This window comes from Macrobrachium rosenbergii, chromosome 13, assembly GCF_040412425.1.
Source record: "Macrobrachium rosenbergii isolate ZJJX-2024 chromosome 13, ASM4041242v1, whole genome shotgun sequence".
NCBI lineage: Eukaryota > Metazoa > Arthropoda > Malacostraca > Decapoda > Palaemonidae > Macrobrachium > Macrobrachium rosenbergii.
The window spans coordinates 27,985,152-28,001,749 of record NC_089753.1 but is presented as its reverse complement, the minus strand read 5'-3'; the positions used below and the strand labels follow the sequence as shown (position 1 = coordinate 28,001,749).

The 16,598-nt window shown below is 42.9% G+C and overlaps 2 long non-coding RNA genes across 2 annotated transcripts; both read right to left on the bottom strand.

Moving 5' to 3' along the window:
• Positions 1-3,221: 3,221 nt before the first annotated feature.
• LOC136844641 (uncharacterized) lies at positions 3,222-4,749 on the bottom strand. The gene is made up of 2 exons (XR_010854938.1): positions 4,372-4,749; positions 3,222-3,549 (listed from the first exon to the last, which is right to left on the bottom strand). It is a non-coding gene; the product is annotated as an uncharacterized lncRNA (long non-coding RNA).
• Positions 4,750-13,552: 8,803 nt separating this feature from the next.
• Positions 13,553-15,780, bottom strand: LOC136844640 (uncharacterized). The gene is made up of 2 exons (XR_010854937.1): positions 15,646-15,780; positions 13,553-13,895 (listed from the first exon to the last, which is right to left on the bottom strand). It is a non-coding gene; the product is annotated as an uncharacterized lncRNA (long non-coding RNA).
• Between the last annotated feature and the right edge of the window lie 818 nt (positions 15,781-16,598).

Here is a 16,598-nt window from a genome sequence, read left to right as displayed (position 1 = left end):
ACCCTCTGGCCTATCCAGGGCTTTCCAGCACCCTCTGGTCTATTCAGCACTTTCCATCACCCTCTGGCCTATCCAGCGTTTTTCAGCACCCTCTGGTCTATTGCTTTATTTAGTTTTTTTATGGCCTATCCAGCGTTTTTCAGCACCCTATGGCATATCCCGCGTTTTCCAGCACCCTCTGGTGTGTCTTTTCAGCAAAATATTTATCCAGCATTTTTTAAGCACCTCTGGTGTTCCACCCAGCACTTTCCAGCACCCTCTGGTTTTTCAGCTTTTAATTGTCATCACCTTCTGGTCTATCCAGTATTTCCATCACCCTCTGGTATTAATCCAGTACTGTTTAAGTTCATCCGCTTTCACCCTCTGGAAGATGTATCCAGAGCTTTCCATCACCCTAAAAATAAATGGACAAGAAGAAAGAACGCCTTCCTGTTGCTCAATTTGTCTGTTGTTCCAGTGTCTGCCCTCTGGTCTTCCATTCTTTTTATCTCGGATCACCCTCTGGTCTGTCCAGCGACCTGTAATCACCAACACCATCCAGCGCTTGAAGTTTCACCCTCTGGTCTTTCCAGCGCTCTCTTCACCCTCTGGTCTATCCAGCGGGGTGGATGACTTCACCCTCTGGTCGATCCAGCACCTTCCATCACCCTCTGGTCGCCTCCTGGCTTTCCAGCATATAACAAGATAAACCTGGACCTCAACTTCCTGGTATTGCCAGTTTAATAACGTTATCCCGAAATTCATTAAATTTCTGTACAAAGCCTCTCTTTATAATTCAAGTTGAGCGCACCATGCTGACGCCACTAGGAATCTCTTCTGTAATCACTAACAAGTTGAGATTGGAAATACGAGCTAAGACCAGAGATCTGTTTTGAACCGTGTGCATGACATTATGACTAGACATAGGACTACTGGTGACTCACTGACGTTGCTGGATTCTATCATTTTTAATAGCTTGTTCAATAAGTTTATTGCCTCTTTCGTTCAAATTACAGAAGAAAGACATTTCAAGAAACTAGTCCTGAAACCTCGGCATCACCGTTCCTCTCTTAATAATAATACTCGTTCTGTTTTTTAATTTTTCCAACGCACCCTGTCAAAGAGAGAAGAGTTTCTATTATCATTAGGACCGGACTTTGCTCTCCTGAACTACCGACCAAACTACCAACAGTTCTTTCTACCTTGGAAATGCTCTTTCAGAGGATAATTAGCACTTCCTTTCTGTAACAATGAGAATTTTGAAGATCAGATTTAATTTTCAGCCCTTATCACAGTACCTTCAACAATCTTAAACCTCAGATGGGCCCCTTTCTTTGCAAAAAAGCCACGATATTCTTAGAGACCTAGTATATCCCTTTCCAAAAGATGAAAATATAATAATCACTCGTCCAGACAAGGGCAAAGGCACAGTAATTCTTGATCCAGGCTTTCCATCAGCTACATACAGAAAATGAACGGCATTTTATGTCCACGACGAAATTTACTAAATAAACCCATCGAACCTGACCTTTACAACCCTCTGGTCTATCAGTGCACTTTACCAAACCAGAAGACAAAATTAACAGATTCCTTAGAACTCTGGTTAAACAAAACAAAACAATAGATGACAATACCTCTTATCAGGACCTCCTGGTAACTGGATCTCCATCACCCTCTGGGTTATGTATGGACTGCTTTAAAATGGTCACAAGGAAGAATTCCAGTGCTTTCCAACCCATTCTCTATCCATTAATCTTCCAGCTATAAAATAGCCAAATTCCTTGTCCTAAATTCAGCCCCTTACCAATAATAAGTCTTTGACTCTTCGACCACCTTCAGCCAGCATCATTAGGCAAGACCCTGATTTGTTCATGGTTGTTTTACGTAGAATCGTTGTTCAAATGTTCCTGTAGCTGAGACTATCGACATAATTTTAAAAAGTTATTTCCAACTAATATATTCCCGCGTTTTCCTATTTTAATCAATTTTAAACTCAGTTTAAATCACTCCTAGAATTGGCTGTGTGCTGGACACAGCCTTCATAGCGCTTTTAATGGTACTGTTTTTAAACAAAAGAGCCTATCAGGATGGCACCCTGGGGCAGTCCTTTGGGTTGCCAACCTCTTATGAACTCCTGGAGGAGCTAGCTATCGATGAATCACCCTCTGATTTCCGTCCATCTCTTTTATAAGCGTCCAGCACCCTCGTTGATGATACATTTGCCCTTTTAGATTTGACTACCATGCTGACGCATTTTTGGAACATTTCTACACAGCACCAGAACTGATAAATTTACCATTGAGATTGAAACCGATAATTCTCTCCTTCCTTCCTGGTAACTCTTTAACTAAGGATGAAATGGCTTCCATTTTTTAAATATTTTTTCCTTGAACAAATTTTTATAGCTCGTGATTTTTTGTTTTAAATTGTCCTTTAACATGGCTTTAAGTATATGTGTATACCTCTTACTGTTTATACACAGTTACTGTTTAAGTTCATCACTTTTTCAGCCTGGAAAATTTATCGACAGATACGAAACACCGGCCTATTGTTAAATGGATGAAGAAAGTGGAGAACCTGATACGTAGAAGAATTAACCTTGCACCAGTTACTTCCAATTTGCTTTGTTTATAATATATATAGTTTATATATATCCGGGTGTTATAGGTATCTATATATATGTTGGCCCTGACCTCCTTCTTCTGTTCCGCTCTTTATATATAAATGCTTTTTCTTTAAATATATATAGTGCTTTTATATATATATATATAATATATATCACTTTTTTAGCCTATATATATATATATTGTTAAATGGATATATATATATATATATATATATATATATATATAATATATATATATGTATATATATATATATATATATATATATATATATATATATATATATATATATATATATATATATATATATATACATGTGTGTGTGTATAGAAATAATCAACACACGGTCACGTGTGGAATAGAAATAAATTTCTGACTCACGTCAGGATCGAGCCCAGGGCTTTCAATTGAAAGGCAAGGGCGCTGCCCTCTAGGTCATACAAGTCTTGCCTTTCAATTGAAAGACGTGGGTTCGATCCTGATGTGAGTCAGAAATTTATGTATATACGTATATATATATATATAATATATATGTGTGTATGTGTATATATATATACTTATAAATTAGTCAGGTACTACATACTTACTAAAAAGGAGCATTGTATTAAAACTAGCAACGAGAAACATGAGCATTTATTAGAAGAGACGAGAGGCAATACAATGTTGGATTCCGAGAGAATACTTTGTTCGAGTGTCCAAAAACCGATTGATTTCTCCAGAGGAAGGAACTTGCGATCGTCGGCAACGTCAGAGCACCTTCCGTGACCTCCTTCGTCAGGCAAGTGGATCAACCCCAATAGCCGCCATATGGCCTGTATCCGAAGCCACCGAAGCCCCATGGGCGGTAAAACCCATGAGGACCTGGCACCGGCTCTGGCTCCGGCATGGCTTCAGCCACTTCCATGACGGCGAAGAGAGCCACTAGGAGCAGGAGGGCGAAGGCGACCTGCAGATGAGACAAACGTTCATCAATTCACCAAAGGAGAAGAAGAAGAAAGCCTCGTCTCGCGAATGTAAACAACTGAGATGATATATATTGAATTCATGCTAAACTGAGACTACGTTTTCAAAATTTAAGCAGCTATTTTTAGGATGAAATTGAGCCTCATGACTGAAGGAAAATTGTCGCTTAGCGTTAATTTTTGGTGTAGGAAGGGATATAATAGTTAAACGAACAACATCGTAAAGTATTATAAATAAAATAAATAACTAATAAACTGTAAAGTGAAACTCATGTTAACTTTTTCAACAAGAAAAGGATTTAGGACCAAGCTTTGACTTTTGAAGTTCCAGCGATTCTGCTACAAGATTAGGATGATCATTCTTCCACAGTTTGGTCACAGCAGCAATAGACCTCACAGAAAACATGGTCTTGGAAGGTCTGAATGCAAATGAAAAGAAGAATTATTAGAATATTTTGCAGTCTGTACAAAGAGCTCATTGAACGACGGTGTCAGAGAGGAATACTGAGATCACAAGCTGATGACCAAACAGGGAGACATATTCGAAATAAGTCAGGGAAAAGGGATAAAAAATTCCTCAGGAGAGTTAGGGTAAGTCAACACTACACTAAAACCTGGCCTAAAGAAGTCACTAGTAGTCTGTTGCATACATATATCACAAGTTGAGAGTAATAACAATATTCCCTGTAGAGTAATCTAGTCGGTTCAGAATCTATGAGAACTGTTTTGGGAGACTTTCGTGCATCAGTCAACGAGGTCCCACTGACGCCATGTGGTGCAAGTGACTGCAACAGAGTCAAACTCACCGATTTCATGATGAACAATCAGGAGAGAATCGTTTGCTGCGTCTTGAGACGACGAAGGCACAGAACTCAGCTTGTCTGGGACTCGGAAGCCGCCTGCATTTATACTCGGGCCGTTCCTCTGCCCTGTGGTTGCCAATCGACGTCGCTCCAGAACCGATCTCTCTCCGCCCTACTTTCTTCCTCTCCCCTCGCGTCTCACAAGCCTGATCACAGTTGCGTTTGGCGGGCAATAATGGCCACAAGAATCTTATTTACTAATCCTGCTAACGACGGCATTTTGTTAAATAATATTTAATTCGTTATTATGTGCCTCTGGAGAGAGAAACAGGTCAAAAACCTTGGCTTATCCTGTAGGACAACTTTTTTCCAAAGGCTGAAGCAACAGGGGCTTCCCAGGTTATGTTTTGCGCTGGTTTGCTTTTTTTTTTTCTCGAAGAACGCCTCTTGTAGTTACATTTTTGTAAACTAGTTCATGCGCCTGTAATGCGTATACACACAGACACATACAGACATAAATATATAGATATGTATATATATATATATATATATATATATATATATATATATATATATACATATATATATATATATACACACACACACACATATATATATATATATATATATATATATATATATATATATATATATATATATATATATATAAATTTGTGTATGTATCATTGATATATATTAAAGTGAGAAGGATAGTAAATAACTTTGGCGGCCAAATTAACTCTTTAAATAGTAAATCTGAAATGAGGGTCTTCTGCTCATGCAGGCATATCTACAGGATAGTCTCATCAGCTGCACTTTGGCCCTCTCTCTCTCTCACACACACACACATACTGTGCCATTCCCCTCTACCTTGCATGGGCGTGGTTCCAGAGAAAAACAAAACAAGTCACTGTCAGATTTATCTTTCAAATGCCAAGTTAAGGCTGGATAATAATAACACTAAATCATCATCATCATCTGATGACACCTTTTCAGCTCTGCTCTGTGCTCTCTGGAGCTTCCTGTGTACCAAGCCCCTCTCTTCCAGCACCTCACTGACGCCATCTATCAAATGCCTTCTGCACCCTCTGGTCTATCCAGCGCTTTCCGTCACCTCGTGGTCTGTCCAACTCTTTCCAACACTCTCTGGTCTATCCATTGCTTTCCTTCACCCTCTGGTCTATCCAGCACTTTCCATCACCCTCTGGCCTATCCAGCACTTTCCAGTTCCTTCTGGTCTATCCAGCGATTTCCAGCACTCTCTGGTTTATCCAGCGCTATCCAGCACCCTCTGGTCTCTCCAGCGCTTTTCATCATCCTCTGGTCTATCCAGCGCTTTCCAGCACCCTCTGGTCTATCCAGTGCTTTTCAGCATCCTCTGGTCTATCCAGCGCTTTCCGTCACCTCGTGGTCTGTCCAACTCTTTCCAACACTCTCTGGTCTATCCATTGCTTTCCATCACCCTCTGGTCTATCCAGCACTTTCCATCACCCTCTGGTCTATCCAGCGCTTTCCAGTTCCCTCTGGTTTATCCAGCGATTTCCAGCACTCTCTGGTTTATCCAGCGCTATTCAGCACCCTCTGGTCTCTCCAGCGCTTTTCAGCATCCTCTGGTCTATCCAGCGCTTTCCAGCACCCTCTGGTCTATCCAGTGCTTTTCATCATCCTCTGGTTTATCCAGCACTTTCCAGCACCCTCTGGTCTACCCAGCACTTTCCAGCATTCTTTGGTCTATCCAGCACTCTCTGGTCTATCCAGCACTTTCCAGCACCCTCTGGTCTATCCATCACTCGCTGGTCTACCCAGCGCTTTCCAGCACACTCTAGTCTATCCAGCACTTTCCATCACCGTCTGGTCTATCTAGCACTTTCCAGCACCCTCTGGTCCATCCAGCGCTTTCCAGCAACATCTGGTCTATCCATCACCCTCTAGTGTACCCAGCGCTTTCCAGCACTCTCTGGTCTATCCAGCACTTTCCAGCACTCTCTGGTCTATTCAGCGCTTTCCAGTACCCTCAGGTCCATCCATTACCCTCTGGTCTACCCAACACTTTCCAGCACCCTCTGGTTCATCCAGCGCTTTCCAGCACTGTCTGGTCTATCCAGCGCTTTCTAGCACCCTCTAGTCTATCCAGCAGTGCTTCCCAGAACTCTTTGGTCTACCGAGTGCTTTCCAGAACCCTCTGGTTTGTCCAGTGCTTCCCATCTCCCTCTGGTCTATCCAGAGCATTCCATCTCCATCTGGTCTATCCAGCGCTTTCCAGCACCCTCTGGTCTATCCAGCCCTTTCCAGCACCCTCTAGCCTATCCAGAGCTTTCCTTCACCCTCTGGTCTATCCAGAGCTTTCCATCTCCCTCTGGTCTATCCAGCGCTTTCCAGCACCCTCTGGTCTATCCAGAGCTTTCCATCCCCCTCTGGTCTATCCAGCACTTTGCAGCACCCTCTGGTCTATCCAGCGCTTCCCTGCACCCTCTGGTCTATCCAGCGTTTTCCATCACCCTCTGGTCTATCCAGCACTTTTCAGCACCTTTTGGTCAATCCAGCTCTTTCCAGCACCCTCTGGTCTATCCAGTGCTTTCCAGCACCCTCTGGTCTATCCAGTGCTTTCCAGCACCCTCTGGTCTATCCAGCGCTTTCCACCACCCTCTGGTCTATCCAGCACTTTTCAGCGCCCTTTGGTCTATCCAGCACTTTCCAGCACCCTCTGGTCTATCCAGTGCTTTCCAGCACCCTCTGGTCTACCCAGCTCTTTCCAGCACCCTCTGGTCCATCCAGCACTTTCCAGCACCCTCTATTCTATCCAACAGTACTCCCCAGCACCCTCTGTTCTATCGAGTGCTTTCCAGCACCCTCTGGTCTATCCAGCACTTTCCATCACCCTCTGGCCTATCGGGCATTTTCCATCACCTTTTAATCTACCCAGCTCTTTCCATTATCCCCTGGTCTATCCAGCAATTTCCATCATCCTCTGGTCTATCCAGCGCTTTCCATCACCCTCTGGTCTATCGAGCACTTTCCATCATCCTCTTGTCTACCCAGCTCTTTTCATCATCCTCTGTTCTATCCAGCGCTTTCCATCATCCTCTTGTCTATCCAGCACTTTCCATCATCCTCTGGTCTGTCCAACGTTTTCCATCACCCTCTGGTCTATCCAGAGCTTTCCATCACCCTTTAGTCTACCCAGCTCTTTTCATCATCCTCTGTTCTATCCAGCGCTTTCCATCATCGTCTGGTCTATCCAGCGCTTTCCATCATCGTCTGGTCTATCCAGCAATTTCCATCATCCTCTGGTCTCTTCAGCTCTTTCCATCATCCTCTTGTCTATCCAGGGCTTTCCATCACCCTCTGGTCTATCCAGCGCTTTCCATCACCCTCTGGTCTATCCAGTGCTTTCCATCACCCTTTGGTGTACCCAGCTCTTTCCATCATCCCCTGGTCTATCCAGCAATTTCCATCATCCTCTGGTCTATCCAGCGCTTTCCATCATCATCTTGTCTATCCAGGGCTTTCCATCATCCTCTGGTCTATCCAGCGCTTTCCATCACCCTTTGGTGTACCCAGCTCTTTCCATCATCCCCTGGTCTATCCATCGCTTTCCATCATCCCCTGGTCTATCCAGCAATTTCCATCATCCTCTTGTCTATCCAGGGCTTTCCATCATCCTCTGGTCTATCCATTGCTTTCCATCACCCTCTGGTCTATCCAGCCCTTTCCATCACCCTGTGGTCTACCCAGCGCTTTCCATCATCCTTTGGTCTATCCAGTGCTTTCCATCACCCTCTTGTCTTTTCATCATCCATCTGTCCAGCATTTTCCATCACCCCCCAGCTCTCATCCTGGTCTATCCGGCGCTTTCCATCACCCTCTGGTCTATCCAGCACTTTCCATCACCCTTTGGTCTACCCAGCTCTTTCCATCATCCCCTGGTCTATCCAGCAATTTCCATCATCCTCTGGTCTATCCAGCACTTTCCATCATCCTCAGGTGTATCCAGTGCTTTCCATCACCTTCTGGTCTGTCCATCGCTTTCCATCACCCTCTGGTCTATCCGGCGCTTTCCATCACCCTCTGGTCTATCCAGCACTTTCCATCACTCTTTGATCTACCCAGCTCTTTCCATCATTCTCTGGTCTATCCAGCAATTTCCATCATCCTCTGGTCTATCCAGCACTTTCCATCACCCTCTGGTCTATTCTGCTCTTTCCATCACCTTCTGGTCTACCTAGCGCTTTCCAGCACTCTCTGGTCTATCCAGTGCTTTCCATCACCCTCTGGTCTATCCAGCGCTTTCCATCACCATCTGGTCCATCCGGTGTTTTCCAGCACTCTCATGTTTATCCAGTGGTCTCCATCACCCTGTAATTTAACCAGCACTTTCCAGCACCTTCTGGTCTATCCAATACTTATCAGCACCCTCTGGTTTATCCAGTGTTTTCCATCATCCTCTGGTCTATCCAGCGCTTTCCATCATCCTCTTGTCTATCCAGCACTTTCCATCATCCTCTGGTCTATCCAGTGCTTTCCATCACCCTCTGGTCTATCCAGCACTTTCCAACACTATAGGCTATCCAGCAGTGCTCTTTCCATCACCCTCTGGTCTGTCCAGCATTTTAAAGCTCTTTCCACCCTCTCAGCGCTTTCCATCATCCAGGCTCTCCATCACCATCTGGTCTATCCAGCGCTTTCCAGCTCCCTGGTCTATCCAGGGCTTTCATCATCTATCCCTGGTCTATCCAGCACTTTCCATCATTTCCACCACCATCTCCTCTGGTCTATCCAGCGCTTTCCAGCACTCTGGTCTATCAGCTCTTTCCATCACCCTCTGTCCAGCATTTTCCATCATTCTCTGGTCCTCTGGTCTACCCAGTACTTTCCAGCACCCTCTGGTCTCATCCCAGCACTTTCCAGCACCCCTGGTCTATCCTAGGCTATCCATCAGTGCTTCCCAGCATCCCTCTTGTTTGTTCAGCAGCTCTTTCCATCATTTGATCCAGCACCATCTCTGGTTTATCCAGAGCTTTCCATCATTCTCTGGTCTATTCAGCTCTTTTCATCACCCTTTGGTCTATCCAGCACTTTTTAGCACCCTTTTGTTCTATCCAGCACTTTTCAGCACCTTCTGGTCTATCTAATACTTATCAGCACCCTCACCCTGGTTTATCCAGTGTTTTCCATCAGCACCCTCTGGTTTATCCAGTGTTTTTCCATCATCCTCTTGTCTATCCAGCACTTTCCATCATCCTCTGGTCTATCCAGTGCTTTCCATCACCCTCTGGTCTACCCAGCACTTTCCAGTACTATCTAGGCTATCCAGCAGTGTTTCCCAGCACCCTCTGGTCTGTCCAGCATTTTAAAGCACCCTCTTGCCTATCCAGAGCTCTCCATCACCATCTGGTCTATCCAGCGCTTTCCAGCTCCCTCTGTTCTATCTAGCGCTTTCCACCACCCTCTGGTCTACCTAGTGCTTTCCAGCACTCTCTTGTCTGTCCAGCACTTTCCAGCATTCTCTGGTCTACCCAGTACTTTCCAGCAGTCTCTGGTCTACCCAGCACTTTCCAGCACCCTCTAGGCTATCCAGCAGTGCTTCCCAGCACCCTCTTGTTTGCTCAGCATTTTGAAGCACCATTTCGTTTATCCAGAGCTTTCCATCACTCTCTGGTCTATCCAGCACTTTTCAGCACCCTTTTGGTCTATCCAGCACTTTTCAGCACCCTTTTGTTCTATCCAGCACTTTTCAGCACCTTTTGGTCTATCCAATACTTATCAGCACCCTCTGGTTTATCCAGTGTTTTCCATCACCCTCTCTGGTTTATCCAGCATTTTCTATCACCGTCTGGCCTATCAGTCGCTGTCCAGCATCCTCTGATCTAGCCAGTACTTTCCAGCACCCTCTGGTCCATCCAGCGTTTTACATCACCATCTGGTCTATCCTGTGCTTTCCAGCATTTTACATCACACACTGTTCTATCCTGACCTTTACAGCATCCTTTGGTTTATCCAGCGTTTTCCAACACTCTCTGGTCTACCCAGCACTTTCCAGCACCCTCTAGGCTATCCAGCAGTGCTTCCCAGCACCCTCTGGTTTGCTCAGCATTTTGAAGCACCCTCTCGTTTATCCAGAGCTTTCCATCACTCTCTGGTCTATCCAGCACTTTTCAGCACCCTTTTGGTCTATCCAGCACTTTTCAGCACCCTTTTGTTCTATCCAGCACTTTTCAGCACCCTCTGGTCTATCCAGAGCTTTCCACCACCCTCTCTGGTTTATCCAGCATTTTCTATCACCGTCTGGCCTATCAGTCGCTTTCCAGCACCCTCTGATATAGCCAGTACTTTCCAGCACCCTCTGGTCTATCCAGCGTATTCCATCACCACCTGGTCTGTCCTGCGCTTTCCAGCATCCTCTGATCTAGCCAGTACTTTCCAGCACCCTCTGGTCCATCCAGCGTTTTACATCACCATCTGGTCTGTCCTGCGCTTTCCAGCATCCTCTGATCTAGCCAGTACTTTCCAGCACCCTCTGGTCCATCCAGCGTTTTACATCACCATCTGGTTTATCCTGCGCTTTCCAGTATTTTACATCACACACTGTTCTATCCTGACCTTTACAGCATCCTCTGGTTTATCCAGCGTTTTCCAACACTCTTTGGTCTATCCAGCGCTTTCCAGCGACCTCTGAGCTATCCAGCGCTTTCCAGCACCCTCTGGTCTTTCCAGGGATTTCCAGCACCATTTGGTCTTTCCAGAATGTTCAGTCGCCCTCTGGTCTATCCAGATGTTTACAGCGTCCTCTGGTTTATCCAGGGATTTCCAGCACCCTTTGATCTATCCAGTGCTTTCCATTACCCACTGGTCTTTCCAGCGCTTTCCAGTATCTCTGGTCTATCCAGATCTTTACAGCATCCTCTTGTCATCACTTCCTATCTCTTCTCGCCACTCTGAATCTCTTCATTTTGCTTCTGGTCCACACAACATAGCAGACCACAACTGCCACCTCTTGGACCGCGCCCTTCAACCTGTTGGGCCCCCTTCATCAAAGAGGGCACCTGGTGACCCCGTCTAATTACTACCCGGCTGAATTCGATGGTCAACCTCGAAAGTTCAAGCAAAGAGGCAATGTATTACTAATCGAAACCAACTCTCCTTGTATTTTACTCAGTATTTTATCTGTTTATTTCATTAATCAGTTAATATCTTTTTTCCCTTTCTAATAACTGATCTCTTCTCTCTGTAGTTCCTATTACCTTCTGTTACTTATTTCAAATGAACACCCTAATATTCTTTGGGAACTTGAATTTCAAGTCAGTAGCTCCTTTGGTGGGCTTGTTCCATATGAATAGTGTTTATCTTCTGAATAATAATAATGATAATAATAACAGTATATTTAACACTCCTCTCTGCACATCTCTTTTATCAGGCGTGAGGAGAATATTCCATCAAGGGCACCAAAGCCCTTCACAGACCGTAGCTGCTGTTATCGACAAGCCTTAACTGCCTGACCTTACCCTGACCTTCGATTAGGACATATCTCAGAAAATAAAAATGATACAGTGGTTTTTTCTTTTCTTCACAATATTTTCTCAATTACGTCTTTGTTTTGCTTCGCAAGGTTTTATGTTTCCCTTCGTGTACTTCCAAAGAAAGTTCTCCAGATGAGAAAAAAAAATACACATACATGCACAGACTATACACACACACACAATATATATATATATATATATATATATATATATATATATATATATATATATATATATATATATATATATATATATATATATATATATATATATATCTGGAATGCCTTTCACAATAATTTTTATTTCCAGTTAACTTCTTTAAAGGCAACTGTTTTCCACCCAGGCTAGTATGAAGAAAGTTAAGTCAATTACAAAATAAACATTTCTCTAGAAGACCTGAAGTCCTTACGGTGCAAAAAATTGATTTCTGTGCGACCTTCCCATACATCAGTGACTTAACCCGTCAAAAAAGGTTTACGAAAATTATCCAAGAGCATTTCCCAGCCATATCACCCAAATTAATTCCCGAAAATCTTCTAAGCATTGGCTCTTTGTTTAAAATAAAGGATCAGCTGTGTCCTTATACGTCCTCTGATGTCATCTATAAATATATTTGCCCTAAATGTATTTCAGGGATTTACGTGGGATCCACCAGTAGGCTTCTTAAGGTGCGCCTTGACTCACATCGGGGAGTTAGTTTCCGCACAGGTAGCAGAATCTCGAACCCAGAGCACTCAGATATCAGTAACCGTTCAAAACAATGTGAAACCTCCATTGAGAACAAAGAGTTGAGTGTCATCGGTTATACTGCCACCCTCAAGATTTACAATCTTAGAGTCGTTATTTATAAAACAACTCGTACCATCCTTAAATACTCACACATCTGCTAATGGTTTCTTTCCATTTAGTTCCTTGCTGTCTCACCTCTAGGTTGGTTGTGTTTTTATTTTTGTTTATTTCATTCTTACTCTGTAATATTTTAAATGTATTCTAAGACTGTAGTTATAATTGTTTTTTTATCTTTTCCTTCGGGCCAGCCCTAGGAGGGCTGTTAATCAGCTCAGTGGTCTGGTAAAACTAAGCTATACTTAACTTATGCACGGCCCTGAGGATGTAATTCTGCAGATAATTACGAAACGTTGGCTACAAAATAAAAAAGACAGCCTAGTGATGTGTGGTTTTTGTCCGTCTTCCTCTGAATATATATATATATATTATATATATATATATATATATATATATATATATATATATATATATATATATATATATATATATATATATATTATATAATCACCACAAACAATTCCCTTGCAACATTGGCTCATTTTTATCGAAAACAATACGATGGTTTTTCTTATTTACATAACAGCTTCTTATTTTCTCTTGTATATGTTCAGTTAATCCCAGTGTATCCCATTCTGATGGACAAATTCATGTGAGACAGTTGTCAGCAGTCCTTATTTGCTACACTTTACTTATTCCTTTTACTTCTCTTGTTTACTCTATTCCTCTTTGCTTATTTTCTTCTTCTTTTTCCAGTTTCTGTGCTTCTATCATTTCCTGCAATAAACCTTCTGGAAGGTGATAGGTTTTACATATAAATATATATAAATTAGTCGCGCACTACATATTTACAAAAAGGATCATTGTATTAAAATTGGCAGTGAGAAGCATGAGCGTTTATTAGAAGAGACGAGAGACAATACAGTGTTTGGATTTCGAGAGAAGACTTTGTTTGCTGGAGTTTCCAAAAACCGATTGATTTTTCCAGAGGAAGGAACTTGCGATCGTCGGCAACGACAGAGCACCTTCCGTGACCTTCTTCGTCAGGCAAGTGGATCAACCCCAAAAGCCGCCATATGGCCTGTATCCGTAGCCACCGAAGCCCCAGGGGCGGTATCCATAAAACCCACGGTGGGGATCTGGCACCGGCTCTGGCTCCGGCATGGCTTGAGCCACTTCCATCATGGCGAAGAGAGCCATCAGGAGCAGGAGGGCGAAGACGACCTGCCGATGAGACAATGAATCATTAGTTTACCACAGAAGAAGAAGAAAGCCTCGTCTCGCGAATGTAAACAACAGAGATGACATGCATTCATTTCATGCTAAACCGCGACTCAAATGTTAAAATCTCTTTGCCATCTTTCAGGATAAGATCTTGCCTCAAGACTGAATGGAAAATCATCTCTAATCGTTAATTTGTGGTTCAGAAAGAGAAATAAAGGAAAAACAAATTAGATAATAAACCCAACTACTATGTATACAAGATAAATAAAGTATGAAGTGAAAAACTTTGGAATTCTGACAATCCAGCTGAAAGTTGAGGAAGTTCAGTATTCCACAAATTGGTCTTAGCAGGAATGAATCTCACAGAGAAATGCAAAGGATGATCAAAATTATCAGGATATTTTGCGGCAACTGCAAAGAACTAACTGAATGTCACTGCCAGAAATTAATACTAAGATTATCTGCCGATGTTCAAACTGGGAAATAATATTCGAAATATGTCAGTACAAAGGAACAAAAACATTTCCTCATGAGAGTTAGGATGCGTCCACTCTACGGCGAAACATGTAAACACGCCAGTAGTCTGTTGCATACATGTCACAAACGAGAGGAAAACAAGTCGACAACCGTGAGTGGAAAATGCATCTTCGGCCAGTGCTTGGTACCCTTACGATGACTGGCAAAGTGCCAGCCAGCGAGTGAGTCGTGGCTTGTATTCAACCAGGTTTTGATATCATTATTTAGGAAGGTAGTGGCGAACACCTGTATGTCTCCCGAAGTAGTATAATATTATTTTTTAGTACACAAGATTTTTTTGTGCGACCTAAAGATGTGTAGATAGGATATGTTTCTCAAAAATGAATTTGCTATTGAGGATGACTCCTAGAAGTGGAAACGAACTCCTGAAATTAACAGAAAAAGCACAAAATGAACAAAATATTAAATCCTTACAACGCCACTTTGAAGTGAGTTGGTGAACTTACAGTAAATTCCATTAAACGTCTGGGCAAAATAATTTGATCCAGTCCAGCTCCTCAAAACACTCTCTCTCTCTCTCTCTCTCTCTCTCTGAATCAGGACACCTCCATTCCCTTCAGGAATCTGAGATGACTCGACAATAAGGGAAAATAAAATATTCCCCTCAGGGAGGATTTGGAGAGAGGTGAGGAACCTTTGTCGCCCCATGTATAAGAATATTTCTGATGGACAAGTCAAGGAGAAGCAAAAATTGAAAGAAAAATGTTAAGGCTGATTCCTCTGTCTTGATCATCTGTGGATTGACAAGTGGTCAGGATGGAAGAAATGTAGTATTTCTTATATGAACTGTGTTTTTATAGGACCTCAGATTTCTTGTATGGATATATATACACACATATATATATATGTGAATGAATTTTATCACATCACCGTGATTCACATACAAGCATTAAACTACAAATGTCCTTTAACACCCGGCTCGAACCACGGAAGAACAAGAACTCAGGACTACAGTGACGCCTTAAACCACACAGCCATATACTGTATGTGTATGCGTGTGTGTGTGCTTGTATATAAATTTGCCTGTGTGAATTTGGGGTAAGGGGAGTTGAATTTTCGAAAAACTGCAAAGACTGAATCTGACTACTGTGGGACAAAGAGACTACAGTATTCCCTGTAGAGAAATCTAGTTGTTTCAGAGTCTGTGAAAACTGTTCAAGGAGACTCTTGTGTATAAATCAACGAGGTTCCACTAACGCCACCTGCAACTCACCGGCTTCATGATGAACAACCAGGAGAGAGTCGTTTGCTGCTTCTTGGGACGACGAGGGCACAGAACTCAGCTTGTCCGGGACTCCGAAGCTGCCGGTATTTATACTCGGGCCGTTCCTTTGGGCTCCGGTTGCCAATTGAGGTCATTCCAGGACCGACCTCCTCCGCCCTACTTTCTTTCGCCTCCGTCTCTCAAAAGACTGATCACGGCTGCGTTTGGTGGGCAATAATGGCTACAAGAATCCTGTCGAGTTATCCTTTCGAAAGACTTCCTTGTTGAATGATATTTTTTATTCGTTCCTGCGTGCCTCGCCTCTGGAGAAAGAACTGCCAACGAGAGGATTTTTTTTTAATCTCGAGCTTCGTAAGAAACGGATAGAGGTCAAAACCCTCGCTTTATCCCGTAGGGCAACTTTTTGCCGAGGTTGATGCGTTACGGGCTTCCCAAGTTAGGATAATGTTTTGTGCAATTTTGTTTGTTCACCCCCAGGGGAGCACGCTTGCAATGCGTCCCTATGTGCCAGTGGGTACGCCTGTAATGCACACAAATACACACACACGCACACACATATATACATATTCTGTGTGCCAGTGGGTGCACTTAGAATACACTAACACGCAAACCTATGTTTATTTCATAAACTACGCGTTTTCTGTGTATGCGAGATTTAGTAGAAGCCACAAAGTCCCGAAAATTAAATTCATTTCTCTTTCTTAGGAACCATCTCCCTTTCTCCTCCGAATACGACTGATTAGAAATTTTTAAAAGAGGTGCACAAAAAAAAATTTTAACAAAAAGAGAAACAACAAAATTCCTTTCTTAGTCTTGAATGAAACAAACAAAAAATCTGGGGGTATTGTGTACGTCTTTCAGCAACAACACTGCGCGGGCCGCTTTATTCTTGGCAGCGACAAAAATAAATTCTTTTATACTTTTGAATAAAGATTTGCTTC